Genomic DNA, 21836 nt, shown 5'->3' on the forward strand with positions numbered 1-21836 from the left:
ATACAAAATTAACACAGAAATCTGTAGCTTTCCTATATACTAACAATGAACTAATAGAAAGAGAAATCAGGAAGACAATTCCATTCACAATAGCATCAAAAAGAATAAAATACCTAGGAATAAACCTAACCAAGGAAGTGGAAGACCTATACCCTGAAAACTACAAGACACTCTTAAGAGAAATTAAAGAGGTCACTAACAAATGGAAACTCATCCCATGCTCCTGGCTAGGAAGAATTAATATCGTCAAAATGGCCATACTGCCCAAAGCAATATACAGATTCGATGCAATACCTATCAAAATATCAACGAATTCTTCAATGAACTGGAACAAATAGTATTAAAACTCATATGGAACCACGAAAGACCACGAATAGCTAAAGCAATCTTAAGAAGGAAGAATAAAGCAGGGGAGATCTCGCTTCCCAACTTCAAGCTCTACTACAAAGCCACAGTAATCAAGACAATTTGGTACTGCCAGAAGAACAGACCCACAGACCAGTGGAACAGAATAGATTCCAGATATTAACCCAAACATATATGGTCAATTAATATATGATAAAGGAGCCATGGTCATACAATGGTGAAATTACCACCTCTTCAACAGCTGTTGTTGACAAAACTGGACAGCTACATGTAACAGAATGAAACTGGATCATTGTCTAACTCCATACACAAAAGTAAATAAATTAGAAATGGATCAAAGACCTGAATGTAAGTCATTAAACCATAAAACTCTTAGAAAAACATAGGCAAAAAACTCTTGGACAATAACGTGAGCAACTTCTTCATGAACATATCACCCCGGACAAGGAAAACAAAAGCAAAAATGAACAAGTTGGATTATATCAAGCTGAAAAGCTTCTGTACAGCAAAGGACACCATCAACAGAACAAAAATTTATCCTGCAGTATGGGAGAATATATTCATAAATGACAGATCTGATAAAGGGTTGACATCCAAAATATATAAAGAGCTCACACACCTCAACAAACAAAAAGCAAATAATCCAATTAAAAAATGGTCAGAGGAGCTGAACAGTTTTTCAAAGAAGAAATTCAGATGGCCAACAGACACATGAAAAGATGCTCCACATCACTAGTCATCAGAGAAATGCAAATTAAAACCACCTTGAGATATCACCTCACACCAGTAAGTATCACCACCATCCAAAAGACAAACAACAACAAATGTTGGTGAGGATGTAGAGAAAGGGGAACCCTCCTATACTGCTGGTGGGAATGTAAATTAGTTCAACCATTGTGGAAAGCAGTATGGAGGTTTCTCAAAATCTCAAAGTAGAAATACCATTTGACCCAGGAATTCCATTCCTAGGAATTTATCCTAAGAAAGCAGCAGCCCAAAGGACATCATGAACAAAACAAAGGCATCCTGCAGTATGGGAGAATACATTTGTAAATGACAAGGGGTCAACATCCAAAGTATATAAAGAACTTACACACCTCAAAACCCAAAAAGCAAATAACCCAATTAACAAATGGGCAGAGGATATGAAGAGACGGTTCTCCAAAGAAGAAATTCAGATGGCCAACAGACACATGAAAAGATGCTCCACGTCACTAATCATCAGGGAAATGCAAATTAAAACTACAATGAGATATCACCTCATACCAGTAAGGATGGCCAGCTTCGAAAAGACTAAGAACAACAAATGTTGGTGAGGATGCAGAGAAAGAGGAACCCTCCTGCACTGCTGGAGGGAGTGTAAGCTATTTCAACCATTGTGGAAAGCAATATGGAGGTTCTTCAAAAAACTAAAAATAGAAATAATACCATTTGACCATGGAATCCCACTTCTTGGAATATACTCAAAGAATACAATTTCTCATATTCAAAAAGACATATGCACCCCTATGTTCATCATAGCACTTTTTACAATAGCCAAAATATGGAAGCAACCTAAGTGTCCATCTGTAGATGAATGGATAAAGAAGATGTGGTACATATATACAATGGAATACTATTCAGCCATAAGAAAGAAAAAATCCTACCATTTGCAACAACATGGAGGGAACTGGAGGACATTATGCTCAGTGAAATAAGCCAGGTGGAGAAAGACAAATGCCAAATGATTTCCCTCGTTTGTGGAGTATAACAATGAAGTGAAACTGAAGGAACAAAATGGCAGCAGACTCCAAGACTGCAAGAAAGAACTAGTGGTTACCAAAGGGGAGGGTTGTGGGAGGGCGGGTGGGGAGTGAGGGAGAAGGGGACTGGGGGTTATTATGTTTAGTACACATGGTGTGGAGGATCATGGGAGAAAAGTGTATCACAGTGAAGGGACATAGTTGATCTCTGGCAACTTGCTGTACTGACAGACAGCGACTGCATTGGGGTATGGCTGGGACTTGATAATATGGGTAAATGTAGTAATCACATTGTTTTTTCATGTGAAACCTTCATAAGAGTGTATATCAATCATACCTTAATAAAAAATTTTAAAAAAAGAATGCAGCAGTCCAGTTTGAAAAAGACATATGCACCCTTATGTTTATCATAGCACAATTTACAATAACCAATATATGGAAGCAACCTAAGTGTCCATCAGTAGATGAATGGATAAAGAAGATGTGGTACATATACACAATGGCATATTATTCAGCCATAAGAAGAAAACAAATCCTACCATTTGCAACAACATGAATGGAGCTAGAGGGTATTATGCTCAGTGAAATAAGCCAGGCAGAGAAAGACAAGTATCAAATGATTTCCCTCATCTGTGGAGTATAAGAACAAAGAAAAAAACTGAAGGAGCAAAACAGTAGCAGACTCACAGAACCGAAGAATGGACTAACAGTTACCAAAGGAAGAGGGACTGGAGAGGATGGGTTGGAAGGGAGGGATAAAGTGGGGGGGGGGGAAGTGGGCTTTATGATTAGCATATATAACATGGGGTGGGAGCATGGGGAGGGCTGTGCAACACAGAGAAGACAAGTAGTGATTCTACAGCATCTTACTACACTGATCAACAGTGACTGTAATGGGGTATGTTGGGGGGACTTGGTGATGGGGGGAATGTAGTAAACATAATGTTCCTCATGTAATTGTAGATTAATGATACCAAAAAAAAAAAAGTGCCTTCAAATTTACTGAAAATCTTGTATGAAAGGTTTTAGACAGCTAAAAAAATATGTTTCAATTTTTGATGACTGCACATATGAAAGCTTTGTAGGTAACACAGGTGGTTTTTGGCATTGATTGGGTATTGACAGAAACATTTCCATATCTTCATTTTCAAAACACTCTCTTCATCCCGTAATTTTCTATTCAAAAGCCATTGCTAAAATATCATCTTTACTCTCTAGGCATATTTTAGTGTGCATAAAATAAATTAAATTATTAAGTTAAACAATACTGATACTATTTGTCATTAAAAGCATTTCATAAATTTTGAAGATTTTAGGGGGATAACAGAAAAAAATGTTTAATTTTAATTGTGCTCATTACTCTTTTAAATAATTTACCATCAGATACTTTCATGGTCACTCTTCATGGCATTATAAAGTATTATAATAAATCAACTATATTTTTGTGTAAGTTCTAATAAAAATTTAAGCTCAAAATAGGTTATTGCTTTCTTACTCTTCCATGTTTGATGAATCAAAACATTTGCTTTATATACATTACAAGCATAAGAGAGGAAAAAATGATATTTCCTATCATATTTTAAGCCCACTATCTTTTAAGACTTTTTTTAAATGAAATTATCTACATTAATGACATCTTTGTGCCTTTTTAGCTACAATGGCTCCACTGCAGTGGCCTGTTCTCTGCATAATTTTGGAAATTAATATTTCATGTTATGTATCACTGAATGTAGCTTAAAACTCGTTTTTTTCTTAACTGCTTTCAAAGCAGACACACTTAAATGATTACTGTTATGCTGCTTTTCTGAGAGATACTATTTTTATTAATGATTCTTTTAAATCATCTCCAGTACATCTTTTTTTTAACTGACCACACACAAATAAGTCTTTTCTATTTTATTATGGAGACAGATTCTACCAAAATCATAACATGAAAATGTTAGAAACATCTGTACTTTTCTTCAACAGAAACCCACTGGTGCTATGCAATTTGTTTGAATTTTTCCCAAAAAATCTTTGGTAATATTTTCTGTTTATTCTAAAATGCATGCTATTAGATAAACACCTTTTAATTTTTATGCCATGTCAATTTGCTAGTATAATTAGAGCCATGTTTACTACAAATAAAAGAAAAACAGTTTATGTAATGGTAGGAAATTGTTTTAAATTGAGATGAAATTAGTATAAAATAGAATTAACCATTTTAAACTGCCCAATTCAGTGGCATTTAATATAATCAAAAATGTTGTGCAGCCACTAACTTCTATATAGTTCCAAACCATTTTCCTCAGCCCAGTAGGATATCCCATATTGTTAAGTGGCTATACCTCATCTTCCTTTCTCCCCAGCCCATGGCAATCAGGAATATGCTTTCTATCTCTATGGATTTAACTATTTTAGATATTTCATATAAATGAATCATTTATTATGAGACCTTTTATGCCTAGTTTTTTTCACTTGGTATAATGTTTTTAAGGTTCATCCACATTGCAGTGTATATCAGTATTTCACTTCTTTCTATGCATGATTAATATTATTTTTTATGTGTGTATAACAATTTGTTTATCCAGTCATGTGTTGATAGACATTTGAGTTGCTTTCACCTTTTGACTATTGTGAATAGGGCTGCTATGAGCATGTGCGTATGTTTATTTGTTGGAGTACCTGATTCAGTTCTTTTGGATATATATTTAAGGGTGGAATTTCAGGTTCATATGGGCATTCTGTTTAACTTTTTTGAGTAACTTGAGTAACTGCTAAACTATTTTCCACTCTAACTGGAGTTGGAGTGTTATAGCACTCAAACTTACTAAAATAAAATAACCATCACTTTCAGCCTTTTTGCCTCTTTGGATCTGAAGTCTCTCATAGACAGCATATATTGAATCTTTTAAAAAACACATTCTGTCAATTTGTATGTTTTGATAGGTGAGTTTAATCATTGACATTTAAAGTAATTACTGGTGATGAAGTTCACCAGTATCTTTCTGAATCCAAGGAGAAATGATCAAGAGTTTGGGCACATGGAATTAGAGTAGATTGTGATCCATAGCAGAAAACTTCATGAATTGTTCCACTCGATGTTGTCAATAGTATGATTCTGCTTTCATGAGTCCACATATCTTTCCCTCCCAGCTGTGTATGCCAAATGCCCAGGGAATGATTGTGATAGGCACAGTAATATGGAGAGCCCCATCTCTAAATCAGTCCTTTGTTGATTGGAATCAAGTTCTTTTTTATTTAGCAGAATGACTTTCACAGTGACCATGTATGTAAGAGAGCAAAGACAATTCCCAGAAGTGATTGTTGAGCAATAAAACTGTAAGTCTCCACTACAGTCACCACTCATCCTTTATTCAGCAAATCTATTTGACTTCTTATCAGGTACCAGATAATGTGAGAAGGGCTTAGAACACTAACGCAAATACAATGGCATCTCCTCCTTCAAAGAATGTCTGGTCTGTAGAGGAGGAAGATAAATAACAACACACTGCAACCACTACAGGATGAGTGTGAAAAGAAATTATATGTAGTGTAAAAGTATAAAAAGGGAAACAATTAATTTTCCCTGAGAAGATAATGATGTTATATCAGACAGAACTGCCTCAGGTTGAGAATAACAGAAAAGCAAATTATAACCACTGAAAAAAGGAAGGTAATTTTTTTCAACACACTGTAAGAACTGTTAAAGTATGTGGCTACTGACATTAATTCAGCAGTTCAGTGAATGATGTCAAGAACTTTCCCTCATAGTCACAATATAGTTGCTCAAACAGCAAAGTCTGTTTCTTTTTATCAAGAAAGAAGAAAATTTTCTGAAACATCCCACACTGACACATTTCTCATGGTCACAAGACTAATTATACATAAAAAGGAGGATTTAAAAAAGTGATTGTTTATCTCCCTTGAGGCCTTTAGTGACTTTGCCACCAATATTCCCATACATCAAGGGGGGACTGTTTCTTCTACAATCTTGTAGGCAGTTTGTCTGCATCTCCTATTCCTTTATCCCCCTCATTTTCCAATCTGTACTCACAGTCATCTTTAAATGTTGCACATGTCTTTACAGGACCTCCAACAACTCTTCCTCACAGTCTTCATACTGGGCTTTTATGAACCTTATTCTTACAGGAAATAAACTCTCATTCATTCTCAAGTTTTTCACATATCCACTTCTTTTTGCCTGACTGAAGTTGAGTCCTAAATGTTTCTACAGTTGAGGGCCAGGAGGTAAGTTTCATTTTCTTTTTGTTTCTCAGCCACTGCTTGAAGATCATTAATTTTATGTGCATAAAAACTCACATGCACTTGAGGTATTTGACATTTCAGCTATTTGGTCTTGTACCCCTCCTCATTGCTTTGTTGCTTTGCATCCTGATTATCAAAGATTTTGCCATTAATTTGCGATTCCACTTTAGATCACTTTAACCTCTTTAACTGTCCTGGAAGGATTATAAAATGCAATGGATACCCAGTCTAACACATTGCTCTTTCCTCAGGTCAGTGGGCAGTTAGGCTATACTAAAACTCCAATAACTTAGGCTCTGGTAGTAGTAGTTTCTCCTAGGAGTGTGTCTCTGGGACAGACCTTATTAAGAAGACCAGATGCTCTTGTGTATTTAAACATGTTTCCTTTTCTCCTCCCCTCACCAAGTGAATATTCATCAGTATTCATTATGAGAATCTGGTAGAGCTCCTGAAGCTAAAAATCACAAAAATGTGGAGTTTATGACTGGGTGCTCCTGGGGTTTTTCACTCTTAGATTTCTCCATACTGAGCCTCCAGCAATTCATCAATCACAATTTAGTATTGCCTATCTTTTGGTTGTACTGTTTTCCACAGAGGTTTCTGCTCATGGGTTTCTGCTCCAGTAAGATGGGATTCTGTAAACTTGCCTTTCTCTCCAATTTTGGTAACAGCGGTTTGCTCTGTGACCTCACTTATCTAATGAATCTAAGGAGATGATTTTTCATTTTGTTCATCTTTTTGCTTATTAGGATGACCTTCCAAGTCCTTTAAAGATGGAAACTAGAAGTCTGTGTAACTAATTCTTAGTGGCCTATCTCATACTAGCCCAAACTCTAGTTTTCCCTGAAGTGTTCTATTTTTTTTACATATATTGAGAAGTCTTAAAAAAATTTTTTTTTACTTTAAGAAGTTGGAATTTCTGAGTATTATTATTCACAAAATAAAAATGGTCAAAAGTGCCTATATTTAATAAAATACTCATATATTATTGCAAATGTTTTCTATATTTCATTGAGTATCTACTAAGACAGGTGACACAGTAGTAAAGAAAATTGACTAAAGTCCTTTCTTTTGTGGATTTGCTTTCCACATAAGAGGAGCCAGAAAATAATCAAGGTATGTAAGATATGTATTATAATAAATATTGAAAAAGCTACCAAGGACAAGTAAATCTGAGCTTTTGAAACGGCACATGTTTGTGAAATTTCAGATGGCGTGGTAAGGGAAAGCCTCATTAAAGGAGGTGTATTTAAAACAAGAAGGGAATGAAGGAGCATGCAAATAATGTGAAGGAAGGATTCTAAGCAAGGCCAACAAGTGCCAAGTCCCTGAGGCAAGAGAGTACACCACAAATTAGAGAAACAGCAAGGAAAGTGGTGTGGCTGATGTGGAAAGATGCATGAGACTTTGACGGTTATAACACCTACTTTGATCATTATTCTGGGCAAGATGGAATGCCATGGAGAATTCTGAGCAGGGCAGTGACCTCAATTATCTTATATTTTTAAAAAATCCATCTGGCTGCTTTGTTGGGAATAGATAGACAGGAGGCTAAGGTCACAAATAGGGAAGATTATTAAGGAGGCGATGGTAAGAATCCAGGTGAGACATGGTGGAATCTTACACTAGGGAGGCGGCCAAGGAGTGGGAGACATGGCCACACTACAGGAGCGACCTGCAGGCAGACAGGGTTCTTAAGACCAAAGATTCTAAAATCACTATGATACTAGGGGGTGTTACTTTAAAACATTACTCTAATTTGATTACTTTTGGTGTGTCTTGAAATAGTTTATTTGAAACTCAGTTTTACATAGATACTGAAACAATAATGCTTTCCTTTTTTGATAATTATAAGGTCAAGTTTAACAAATTCATTGATTTTTGTTAGGTTTGAAGAATAAACAGGAATTTATTTTTTGAACAAATGAGCCACCAGCCTCCACGTGGAGAAAATACTTAGGGAAAATTTTCATGTGTTGGTCTTTTATAAAACAGGAAAAGAAAATCACACTGTCTGTAGCTGTATAAAATTGATTCCTCCAAGTTGTTTCTTTCTCCAATTTTTACTATCAATAAACGTATAACATAAGTTAGTATTCTGAATAATCCTCCCACTTACTAAGTTTCTCATGTATATTAGTAATTGCTACAGTAAAGCTAAAACAGGAAATATGAATAATTTGACAATCATCTTAATTTTCTCAATGGCCAAATGCCAATAAAAGCATTTAGAAATTTCACAACTTTTGCATTTACCAAATGACATTGGTAGATTTAAAAGCAGTGCCATTTTGGGAAATTTAATTAAAATATATCATTTGTACAATACAAACCAAAAACATACAACACTATGTGTTTTTACAAAGTAAACCTATCCATGTAACCAAAGTTCAGATAAAGAATTATAACATGAGGACAGCCAAGGTTGTTCCCTTGTGAGAATGCTGTCTGGTGACCTTGCTGATCTTATTCTCCCTCAAGGAATAGCCACTATTCTGGCTACGAACAGTATAAATTAGCTTCACCTATTTTTTAACTTTATAGAAATGGAATCATACAATATTTATTTGTGTCTTCTTTCACTCAGTAATATATTTGAAATATTCATCCATATTATTGCATATAATTGTAGTTTTTCATTCTCATTATTGGATAGTGTTCTATTATGAATCTATCATAATTTATTCATACCACCATTGCTGGGGATTTAGGTTATTTCCAACTTTGGCTAGTGTATACATGTTCATATATTTTGGTAATCATAACTAAAAGTTCTACTGAGTATATACTCAGTAGTAAGTGCTGGGCTGCAGGGCACGTATATGTTTAATTTAGTAGATAGTGTATGCTTCTATAGTAATTGTACCAATTCATACTTCCACTAGCAGTGTGTGAAACTTCCAGTAATGCAGTTTATTTTAAATTCACATTTGAATCATATTCATTGTTTAATATTAATTTAAACATCCTTCATCTGAACCATGAAATTCTAAATATTATTCTTTGATTAGTCTTGATCCAACCCAGCTGGATATCAGTAGATTGAGTCAAGTTAATGTCAAGGATCATGAGCAACTTTTTGTCTCAATTATTTGCTGTTCTTTTATTAAGTATTGTTCCCCTTATAATTTGTGTATGTTATCATGGAAATGAAACACTGCATCTCTTTAGGTCTACAAATTCCATGTAACAGATTTTATCTGCTATTCTTTCCATCTCTTCCTATTAGAAAAACAGTCTTATCATTATCCATCATTATGTCTTAAAATGACTTCTAATATTTTTTCTGGGGTTTTTATTTCTTTGTGCACACATTTTACCTTCCATTGTATATTATCTATCTACTTATCTATTAATATAGATACTATCATATTATATATATATATATATATACATATATGTGTGTCATATATATGCACACAGTACATACGTGTATATATGTATATTGAACATTCTTTGTGTATCTGCTTTGTGTTGGGCACTAACCCAGAGAAATAGCCACAGGTGAAAATGGCCACTCATACTGATAGACAAAGTTGGGGAAACCAAATTACTACTTTTTCTACTTTGGCTTCCTTTCGAAAGAAGGCCCATATTGAGATATTGCCAATGATTCCTTTATTAGTGAAAGACAGATAGAGCAAAATTTCTGGGCTTTCCTTTTCTGATAGGAATTAAAATCAGTCATCTGAAGAGAGGTTCAGGAACTTCAAAGAGTTCCTAGTCCAGCAACAGGATGGCTCACCTTCTGGGAGGGCAGTGGCCGCCACTCAGCATACAGTTTTGAGTAGAAGGGAACCTGCCTTAGGGCAGAATTTTTTTGAGTAGCATTGTCATCATTTCTGGAAATATTTGTTTGGAACATGCATTTAGAATGACACCACACATCTCACAAATTATACTATAAAATTTATTGGCCTTTTAAAGCGGGACAGTAGTTTAAAAGACATAATAGTGATTTTAAAAGAAATAAAATCCTTAAAAAGAAATATTGCTTCTAACAAATTTGGACTCAGGAAAAGTGGTGAAAGATTTTGCTGGGAGGTAGCTGCAATTATTTTGAGCTAACCTCAAGATGACTTTAACACTAATTCAGAGGCATCTACAAAATAAGCCCCCTTCATCACGGAAGGAGGAAAGCTAATGAGAGTAACTCTTCTCAATCCTTCCCAAATTGAAAAACACCTTTGTTGATATTGATGCCACCAGCATAATCGTACTTGCAAGGTGAGATTAGAGAATAATAAAAGGGGTAATGCTAAATTCAATGTCAACATTCTAAAAAGGAACAAGAAACAGAATAAAGATAACTACAACTCTAGTCATGAAATGCTACTTTGATATAATTAAATACAACGCTACTTTTTTAAAATTTATTTTTATTTATTTTATTTTTTTTTGAGAGGGCATCTCTCATATTTATTGATCAAATGGTTGTTAACAACAATAAAATTCTGTATAGGGGAGTCAATGCACAATCATTAATCAACCCCAAGCCTAATTCTCAACAGTCTCCAATCTTCTGAAGCATTACGAACGAGTTCTTACATGGTAAACAAATTCTTACATAGTGAATAAGTTCTTACATGGTGAACAGTGCAAGGGCAGTCATCACAGAAACTTTCGGTTTTGATCACGCATTATGAACTATAAACAATCAGGTCAAATGTGAATATTCGTTTGATTTTTATACTTGGTTTATATGTGAATCCCACATTTCTCCCTTATTATTATTATTATTTTTTTTTTTAATAAAATGCTGAAGTCGTAGGTAGATGCAAGATAAAGGTAGAAAACATAGTTTAGTGTTGTAAGAGAGCAAATATAGATGATCAGGTGTGTGCCTGTAGACTATGTGTTAATCCAAGCTAGACAAGGGCAATAAAACATCCACGTATGCAGAAGATTTCTCTCAGAACAGGGGGGGTGAGGTTCTAAGCCTCACCTCTGCTGCTCCCCAATTTCTCACCTGATGACGCCCCTGCGACTGTGCCTGTCTTAGGTTGTTCCTCCCTTGAGGAATCTTACCCGTCTCTGGCTAACCAGTCATCTTCCGGGGCCATACAGGGAAATGTAAAGTTGGTAAGTGAGAGAGAAGCATTATTGTTTGAAAAGGTTAGCTTTTTACTTTTTTGCAGATTAAACAACACTACTTTTTAGTACCAAACGTGTTTTCAAATCTATTGTAAAATCTGTTTTTCTAACTTAGGAACGATCAGAAGAGGAGAGGAGGCTGACGTAAAGAGGAATTCCCTTCCTTTAGCTGATGTAAGTGTTCAGAACTATGTTCTGCTGAAATCTCTTCACCTTAAAAACAAGCCTTTGTTTTAGAAAGGAGTGGATGTGTTGGGCAATGCTCACCTTTTCCCCTAGGGATGCTAGGGATTATTTCTCAAATCCTCACTGTGAAAACCTAATGGAACCCTCAGTTCACAATCCAGTATGGTTGGTCATACACTACTACTGACATAAGACTCTTAAATAATTTACACACTGCTCCTTGAATAGAGGTTTTCCACTTTGGCTGATGGGAGCAAACACTTTCTCTGTGAATGCCTGTGAGCTCTAGTGTCATGCTCTCTGTGGACTCTCAGCTTTTCCTCTTAAGTGTTGTGAATTCTCCTGGTTCTGAACACTTATGTCAGCTAAAAGAAGGGACTTCCTCTTTACTTCAGCCCCCTCTCCTCTTGTGGTCATTCCCAAGTTAGAAAAACAGATTTTACAATAGATTTGAAAATGAGTTTGGTACTAAAAAGTAGTGTTTTATTTAATTATATCAAAGCAGCATTTCATATCTACAGTTGCAGTTATGCCTGGTTTTACCCTCCCATGATGCTGTTTGCAAACACTCTCCAAGCAATTACATGAGCAGTCATAACCCTAATTTGTTTTTCATTTCTCAGGAATCACTATCCTTTGTTGTCTGATGTCCTAGGTCTTGAAAACTTTTGCTTCATGTATTTCTATATTTTTAATTGTTTCAGGGAAGAAGGTAAATAAGATCCTTGTTACTTTATCTTGGATGGGAGCAGAAATCACTCTTGTTTTAATGATCTTTTAAAGGCTTGCACATACATTCGTCATCAAACATAGTTAAGATCCTATCTTCAAGAATAATTTCAGATCTATATCAAATTGAAATATTTATATTTGTATTCAATTCTACCAGACAGCTTTTATAAGGTGCTCAAGCTAGCATTAGACAATACCATTCAGGCAAGATCACGACTAAGGTAAGGCAGTGAAGCACCTAGAGAACAAAATTTAGTAAAGCACTTTCTTTTAGGATCATGGAAGTGCAGACCTTCAGAATTAATGCCTTCTTAAGAGAGTATGGCAGAATGAATTATCATTTCTTATTATTCAAATGTAAGGCAAATACCTATTCGTTGGAAGTTGTGAAAGTACCGAACTACCACATTTAAATTCCAGATAGTGTTCTGTTTTTGAGTACAAATTAGGTATATATTTTTCCAAAATTATGACCTACACAGGTAGAAAAATATATCTTCTTTATCTTCCATAACTCTGGATTAAGGTTTTTCCAGCATCTTAAGATTGTTGATTTTTTGTTTTGTATTATTGCTGATATTGGTACATGTGATTTATTCAAGCATGTGATCAGAGAAGGGGAGTGGAGAATAGATTAATAGTTGGGATAGGAAGCATCATCTTCTACTTTCCTCAAAGAAAGGAATACCTGAATGTAATTAGTCTAGGCTTGGTGTGGTATAACTTGGTATGAACTGTAGGTTTTCCATGCTCTTTACTAAGATATAGGGAATTATATTGTTAGACTACTGTCCTAAATGGCTCTGAGAGTTTGAGTCAGTTTGTAATTCCAAAGATCTCAGAAATAAATAGTCAAATGTCAAAGAACTAAAATCTTGGATTGTATAGAGTTAGAGAGAACCTATCAAGACTTTTGAAGCACTGGCCAAACAATAAGTGCCATTTCCATGAGGTTAGACTCAGTGTACCAACAGGAATATTAGTATTTGTCAGAAAATAGTTCGTACTCTGAGGCATATGCTCTGCCAAGCTCTAAGTGTCCACCAATGTGCAAAAGAGACACAGTCAATGCCCTCATGGAGTTTATTCTCTGTTAGAAAAGAGGAATCATCCTAAAACACTACACAAAAAATGTAAATTTGTTGGTCTGTTAAGTGCTATGCAAGAGATGTAACTCATGATAAGAGCTGAAAGTGGGGACATTTAAACTGGCCAGTGTAGGTTTCCATAGGAAGTAATATTTGAAATGAAATTTAATATGAGTAAGAGGTATCTAGGCAAAGTGAACAATTAAGATAATTAAGTGGTTGGAGGGAGTAAAGATGGTATAAAGGACTGAAAGAAGACTGGTATATCTTGAGTGGAAAGAAAAAGAAAGAATATGGGAGCAATCAGGCTTTGTTGATAAAGGGCTGAACTATATGAAAACTTCCTGGTTAGGTTATTTTAAGAGTACTGGGAAGCCAATAAAAGATTTTAGGCAGGGTATAAAAATTGTCTTATTTGTATTTCAAAAACTTTGCCCTAGATGTGCTGTGGAGAACAGATTAGGGGTGTGCCAGGGTGCACTTTTGGAGGCCTTTTAAGGCACAATTGAAGTATCCATTGTCAGCCACAATGTGGATTTGGATGCGAGTGGTGGTTAAATGACTAGATAAGAATAGACGAGATATTTTGAAGGCAATATTGCAGTTTTAACTTATTTTGTATTCATAAATATAGTGAGGCTGTTAACAGAATAATTGAACATATAATTTATCCTCTATAGAGTGAATCTTTGTGGGAATATGCACATCCCAGAATATCTCACTTTCAGTACTTCATGGGGAGTGGAGGATTTTTAGGTATGAAACTTGGGATCAAAATGGAGTGTATTCCAGACCAAATTCATATGTAACTTGGGAGATATGTAAAAAAATAGATGAAAGAAGTTAAATGGGAAGATGAGGAAAGATTTTGTAATGTAGCTTAGAAACAAAATTAAAACCATAGGATTTAAATCCAAAGGACTCAGAATCAAAGTTCTCCTTGCTGCCATATTATGGCTCTGAATTTGGGGACAAGTCACTTAATGCCTGCCTGGATCTGAACTCAGTGATTCTGCAGGACAGAGACTCAGAATATGAAGTCAGAGGGTTTCAGTTCAGTTTCTTTCCCTAATGGGTGGCTGGTAGTATGCCAAGAAAAAAGTCTTCCTAAAAGCTATTTATTGTGAAAAAAATGATGAGGACATTATATTGGTCTTAGCATATTGTCTATCTAATTTTAAGATCGGTGGGCAATTGAGTGCCAACCCACTTCATCTTTCAGGAAAAATCTAACTAGTCTAAATAAGTACAGATATTGGTATTTTTGGAACATAATGTTTAAGAATACAGATTCAGAAGCAAGTGTGATTTGTTTTAAAATCCATATTTACAACTTTCTGACTAAATGGCCTTGGAGGAGATACTTAAATTCCCTTGGTCTTAGTGGACTCATCTATAAACTTAGAAAGTAATATTTCATACTGTTGTTGTAAAAATTAAAGGAGTTAATAGATATGTAGCACTTAAAATGCTGTGTGTTTGTGTGTGTGTGTGTATGACTCAATTAAACATTAACTCTTATTTTTTATTATTCTTAGTTTCCTTATCTATAAAATTGATGTAATATACCCATTCACAGGTATGGTGAGGCTTAAGTGATGTCATATGTTTATAATCTCCAAAGTGCCAGGGATTCCTTGATGAGTATATAGCTGTGTTTCTCCTGAAATAGGCATTCGTAGAATGCATATTCTTAGGATGTTAATGGCGATAACCTAAGCTGCAATCAAGGGGTGACTTGCCATGTGTTCACTAGTCAACAAGAAATACTGTGGATATCATTGCTAATATTCAACTTGTATATTATTATGTAGTCTGACCCTTTATAAATGGGTTGCTTATTTTTATTTAAGAGCCTCTTAAGAAATATCACCTCTTATTCACTCTGGAAGCATGAAAATTAGTTGGGAATTCCCCTACTAAATTTGTCTCACTCCAAAAACAGCTAAATAATCTCACTAAAATATTCTTAATTTTTTAATGAGCTTATCTTTCTCATGTTTACCTAAAGTATTTCTTTATGAATGACCATTTCTATCACAAATTTTATTTAACCTCTGTGAAATTCTCTAGCTTCATCTCTAATTGCCATAAACCACTGCAAAGTACTTAGATAACATCTAGGGTGTTTTTTAGAACATATTTGATACAGATATTAAAGTTCTAAAAAAATATTTCAAAGAAAAAGATATGGATAATTTCAGAGATGCATTCTGGATGTAAAGAATATTTTGCCTTATGAGTATTCAAGAACATTGTGAACTGGATATAAGAAAAAATGAAAAAGGAAAAGTTTGGGGCAAGGAATACTTTATAAGCTAAAAATGCATGTGAGAGACCAAATAATACCAATAGTTAAGACAAATTCTTGGGAACATCTCTCAATTCTAATGCGCCATCTCTAGCCCTGACTTTGTGTTCCTTTCAAAATTTATTTTGTAAGTGATGTATGATTATTTCCACTACAAATTCTGATACATTTGCATTCTACTATCTGTAAGTGTAATTTATTTCCCACATCAGGAAAGTGCATATATTTCTAAGAGATTCTAAATTTCCAAAAATGTAAAATGTGATTGCATAAAGCAAAAAAGAAATGAACCAAATATGTCCAATATATTTATTATTAAATGTGACATTAGAGTGCATCCCCTGATATCAAAAGGTAATTTGTTGACCAAACCAATGATTATTCAATGCTATTTTTGAATTTTATATAGCAAAGAACAAAACTCTTTCAAGGTCATTGTTGATTTAAGGTTAGTTAGATATCTATTGCTGCAAAATAAAACATCCCAAAATTTAGCGGCATAAAGCAAGAACCATTTTATTATGCTTGCAGCTTTGTGGATCAGAAATTCATACCAGGCACAGCTTGGATGGCTTGTCTCAGTGCCATGATGTCCAGGGTCTCAGATGGGGAGATTAAAAGGTCTAGTCGTAACTCCACTGGCTGAAAACTGGAATCATCTGGATACATTTTCAATCATTTATCTTGTGCCAGGGCTGGAATGACTCAAAGTTGGGTTTAGCTGGAACTGTCAACCAGAATGTCTTTATGTGGTCTTGCTGTGTAACTCGGGCTCCCTCAGGGCACAGCAACCTCAGGGTAGCAGGACGTCTTACATGATGACTCAGGGCTCCAAGAAGGAATGTTTCAGATAATAAGATAAAACTGTATGGCCTTTTATGAGCCTTTATTGGTCTTTTATGAGCTTTTATTAGAGTCTCATACCATCATTTGCACTATATTCTATTGGGTGAAGCCATCAAAAACTTGCTGAGATTCAGGGAGAGGTGACATAGACCCCACATTATGATTGAGTGTCAAATAATTTGGGACTGCGATTTAAAACTGCCACAGACATGAACAGTAACATTGAGAGAATATCCTCACTGTTTTTGAGGTGTGGTTTTCCAAATCAACCGAAATGATGATTTGGAAAAATAGCCGTTTTTAAAAGCTTAAATTATGTAGGCTATTTTCCTTTAGAGAATCTCATATTTATATAATAATTTTTGCTATATTTGAATAATTTTAATATGTGTAATGTCACACTGGATCTTCACAAAAACACTTTTCCAACACAAAAGCTATTGTGAAATCTCTCAGAACACTTTCAGAATTTAGATTTCAGTTAACTCAGTGCCTGGTTCCACCCATTCCAAGGCCTAGTTTCATGTCCATTTGAACTGCCAATGCTTTCACCCTGTCAATTAGCCTCTCTGAAGCAACACTGCAGCCAATAGTCTGAAAGGTGCATACAAGCATATATTTTAATCTAAAGTAATAAAATCAAAGTATGGAATATTAAATAACAATTTCTATTCTCCTCAGTTACATACTATACCTAATACTTTACTTAAAAGACAAGGTCTACATTTAAATTTACTATGTATACAGGGATTTCTGAATATGTCTTATAAACAGAATTTTTTATTTAATACAGATTGCTATATACAAGTCAGTGAAGTAGTATTTAACTGTCATATTCTCTTTTCATGTGTCTGAAAGCTGGAACTCTTCCCTTTTGGAGAACTGAATATTGTAATGGTATTTGTTAAAACAGAATTCTACGTACTTCTAAAGTTGACAAGATAATGGAATACAACATGTTAATGGAATGAATGTAAAACAGAGATCAGTGTATTTGGCATTGGTAAGTTACTTTTAAAGGTACTACATCTAGGATGGAACCTTATTTTAAAGAGAATATAAGGAACTGAATAGCGTACAAAGAAATCAATCAACATGATGATCTGGAAAAAAAATAGCAATTTTTAGAAGTTTAAATTATGTAGGCTTATTTTCCTTTAGAGAATCTCTTATATTTATATAATACTTTTTGCTGTATTTGGAAATTTTAATATATATAATATCACATTGGATCTATACAAAAACACTGATTACATATCCAGAAACAAAAGTCACACAGACAATATAGCCAATTAATGGGAGAGTCAGGGCAAGAATTTTACACAAGATCACATGACATTAATTCACCCCAAAGATTAAATAATTATGATCCTTTTAAGGATCCAGAAAAACTTTGTGTCACAGGGTCTCTACAGCAAAATAAGTAAGTTTTTATTTATGGGAGAAAATAAGCAAAGGAAAAATACTTAAATGCCACAGAACCAACTTTGTTAAGTTTGTATATATAAAATAATAACTTGGAACTCAAGAGAGTGTAAAAACACTTGTAAAATCTCAGAACATAGATGCCTAAAAACATGCTTGTAGGAATTTTTTATTAAACTGTGCTTCCTCCTGAATGCTGATTTAAATATGAGAGTGGGCAAATGGGCATAAACCTACAAGGAAAAAGAAAAAGGGAGTAGATCTAACACAAACATGTCATGTCAATAAAATTCTAGAAGCCAGAAAATGAATGGAAAGTGGTGCTTGATTTAGAAGGTTGGGAAAAATAAAACCTAGGTTTGCAGAAAGACGTCAAAAAGAAAGGCTTTTCATGTCAGAATCCATGAAGGCTTAGGGCTCCAAGGAACCAGGTACCTCTGAGGAAGGGGTATTGATGTAAGAAACATTTAGACCCTCTGAGACTTTCCCCAGTTTGAAGAAATAGGTAAATTCCCTGACTAACCCTGTCAAAAGAATAAGGGGAGATTTAACTAGACAATCTCTGTATTCAGAGATAAAAGCAAAAACTGAGAGTGAGCATGAAATACTGTCTTTAAAAAAAAGAATGGGATAATTAAGTAAATGTCAAAATAAGAGTGCCTTCCACCCCTGGATTCTCAAGGCCCTCATTCCATTGCTCTGTAGAAATTGGAACTTGGAGAAAGGACACAACAAAAATGATTATCTGGCTACTGTTATTGCTGTGAGCAATAAACTGTCCTTTTTTTCTGACCCAGTAGTTTTGTATCTTTTGCTAGCATCCATGAAAATGAGGCATGTTAATGTGTTCACTTGCAATTAGGGTAAAATGTCAGCCCCTTCACAGCTCTTGGTAATCAACAATTACAAATCAGAAAATGAGGCTCAGTGAGGTTAGAGGGTATGCTCAAGGCCACACAGCTAATAGCAAAGCCTGGATATAAACTGTGTATATAGCTCCAGCCCAAGACTAGATATGCTGTTTGAGTTAATGCATTTGAGAAAGGAAACCTGCTGGTAAGAAGGACTGAGGGGCAGGGGATTATTTATGTATCACTTTCACATGAGATGTATCAGGCTTTCAGTGGCCTGGCTATTAAGAATTACCTGCAAATTTCTCAGTAGTGTAAGCTTTACCTTCCTTTAAAGTAAGTGAAACTTTAAGAATGGTCTTTAAAGTCAGCGATGGACTTTTGCACTGTAAACCATTCCTAAGTACCATTACAATAGTTCCTTCTTTTGAGAGATTTCTGGATGGCATTGGTTATAACAATGAGGTATTAAAGTAATGTGATGTTAAGGAACACATAAGGCTTTATGATCCTTAGCTCCACAATAAGAGAGGCAAGTGTTTAGGCCAAACAGACAATAAAAATCAAACTGAGAAAACCACAAAGTGATTTCAAACATGTGAAGCTACTGCCGCCGAATGTTTAGCCTTGACCAACATCTGTCTTCCCCACTTTTTTTGATTGCCTTCCAGCTATGGGAACCACAGGAATGGACTCCAGGCAAGCAGAGCCCTGGATGTGTGATGGTAATCTTTGCCACAAAATAAATGAGCTGGTCTGGAAAGCTTCACCTTCAGAAGGAGACTTACACTTTTTGGTTAATATATTGAACTCTTTTCCTGAGGTATCTGCTAAGTAGAACTCAGGTTGTACAGTGGGTGAAAAAGAGAAAATATATATAATATTTCTTAGAAAATTGAGAAAAAATATCATTCACCTGACTATTCTTTTTTCTTTTTCAAGCTCTTAACACATTGCTAAAGACAGAAGTTTAGCTAGCCCCAAAAAAGTTACCAGTAAAAATTCAAATCTCTCCTGAAACCCCAAATTCTATCCATCTCTGAGCTCTTCTGAGCACTCACAGGGAGCGGGTCAGAGCACAGAGTGATTATTCTCATGCTGGTCTTTCCTCAGCATCAATCTCAATCTCCAACTCTTGACAGACATGGAAATTGAGACTTCTAGATATTTAAGTATCAAGACACGCGATTAATAAGTGGCAGACTCCAGATTTGAACCCAGTAGGCCCGAACCTCCAAACTGTAACATTTCTATTTCCTTATGCTGGCTTCCCACTAAGAAATGCCTTTAGGGCAGATGAGGACAAAAAGCATTAAGATGTAATAAACCAAAACCATAATTTTCCCTATTTTGGAGTGTTCTATGGCAGACCTCATACAGTCCCAAAGACTCAAAAGCATAAGAAGTGAGAGGGGCGGAAGATGGCGGCATGAGTAGAGCAGCGGAAATCTCCTCCCAAAACAACATATATCTATGAAAATATAACAAAGACAACCCTTCCTAGAATAAAGACCAGAGGACACAGGACAATATCCAGACCACATCCGCACCTGCGAGAACCCAGCGCCTCACGAAGGGGGTAAGATACAAGCCCCGGCCCCGCGGGAGCCGAGCGCCCCTCCCCCCAGCTCCCGGCGGGAGAAGAGCAGGCAGAGCAGGAGGGAGACGGAGCCCAGGACTGCCGAGCACCCAGCCCCCGCCATCCGGGCCAGAGTGCAGGGCGCTCGATACTAGGAAAACAGGGCAGCAAGAACAGTGAGCAGGCACTGGAAGCTGGGCGACAGAGGACATATGAAAAGCGCGCGACCATTTTTTTTTTGCTTTTTTGCTGTTTTGTTTTGGCAAGCGCTTTTTGGAAGTCTTAAAGGGATAGGGACGCCAATACTAGGGAAACAGGGCAGAAAGACCGGTGAGCAGAGGCCTGAGGCTGGCACCGGAGAATAAAGAAAAACGAACGACCACCATTTTTTTTTTTTTTAATTAAAAAAATTTTTTTTTCTTTTTTTTTTTTGATGGGCGTTATTTTGTTTTGGCGGGTGCTTTTTGGAAGTCTTAAAGGGGCAGGGCGGGTCACTTAATCCAGAGGTAGGGAATCCGGCATCTCTGGGCACCCTAACCCCTGGGCTGCAGGGAGCAGGGAGGCCCCTTATGGGGATAAATAGCCTCCCAGCAGCTCCTGCTCCAACGCGACTCCACCACTTTGGAGCAGCTGCCCGAGCCAGGCCACGCCCACAGCAACAGCGGAGATTAACTCCATAGCAGCCGGGCAGGAAGCAGAAACCCTGTCTGCGCACAGCTGCGCAGCACAAGCCACTAGAGGTCGCTGTTCTCCCAGGAGAGGAGGGCCACAAACCAACAAGAAAGGAAGTCCTTCCAGCCGTCACTCGTCCCAGTTCTGCAGACTATTCCTATCACCATGAAAAGGCAAAGCTACAGGCAGACAAAGATCACAGAGACAACACCAGAGAAGGAGACAGACCTAACCAGTCTCCCTGAAAAAGAATTCAAAATAAGAATCATAAACATGCTGACAGAGATGCAGAGAAATACGCAAGAGAAATGGGATGAAGTCCGGAAGGAGATCACAGATGCCAGAAAGGAGATCGCAGAAATGAAACAAACTCTGGAAGGGTTTATAAGCAGAATGGATAGAATGCAAGAGGCCATTGATGGAATTGAAATCAGAGAACAGGAACGCATAGAAGCTGACATAGAGAGAGACAAAAGGATCTCCAGGAATGAAAAAATATTAAGAGAACTGTGTGACCAATCCAAAAGGAACAATATCCGTATAATAGGGGTCCCAGAAGAAGAAGAGAGAGGAAAAGAGATGGAAAGTATCTTAGAAGAAATAATTGCTGAAAACTTCCCCACACTGGGGGAGGAAGTAATCGAACAGACCACGGAAATACACAGAACCCCCAACAGAAAGGATCCAAGAAGGGCA

The sequence above is a fragment of the Manis pentadactyla genome, chromosome 4 (genome assembly GCF_030020395.1).
Source record: "Manis pentadactyla isolate mManPen7 chromosome 4, mManPen7.hap1, whole genome shotgun sequence".
Lineage (NCBI taxonomy): Eukaryota > Metazoa > Chordata > Mammalia > Pholidota > Manidae > Manis > Manis pentadactyla.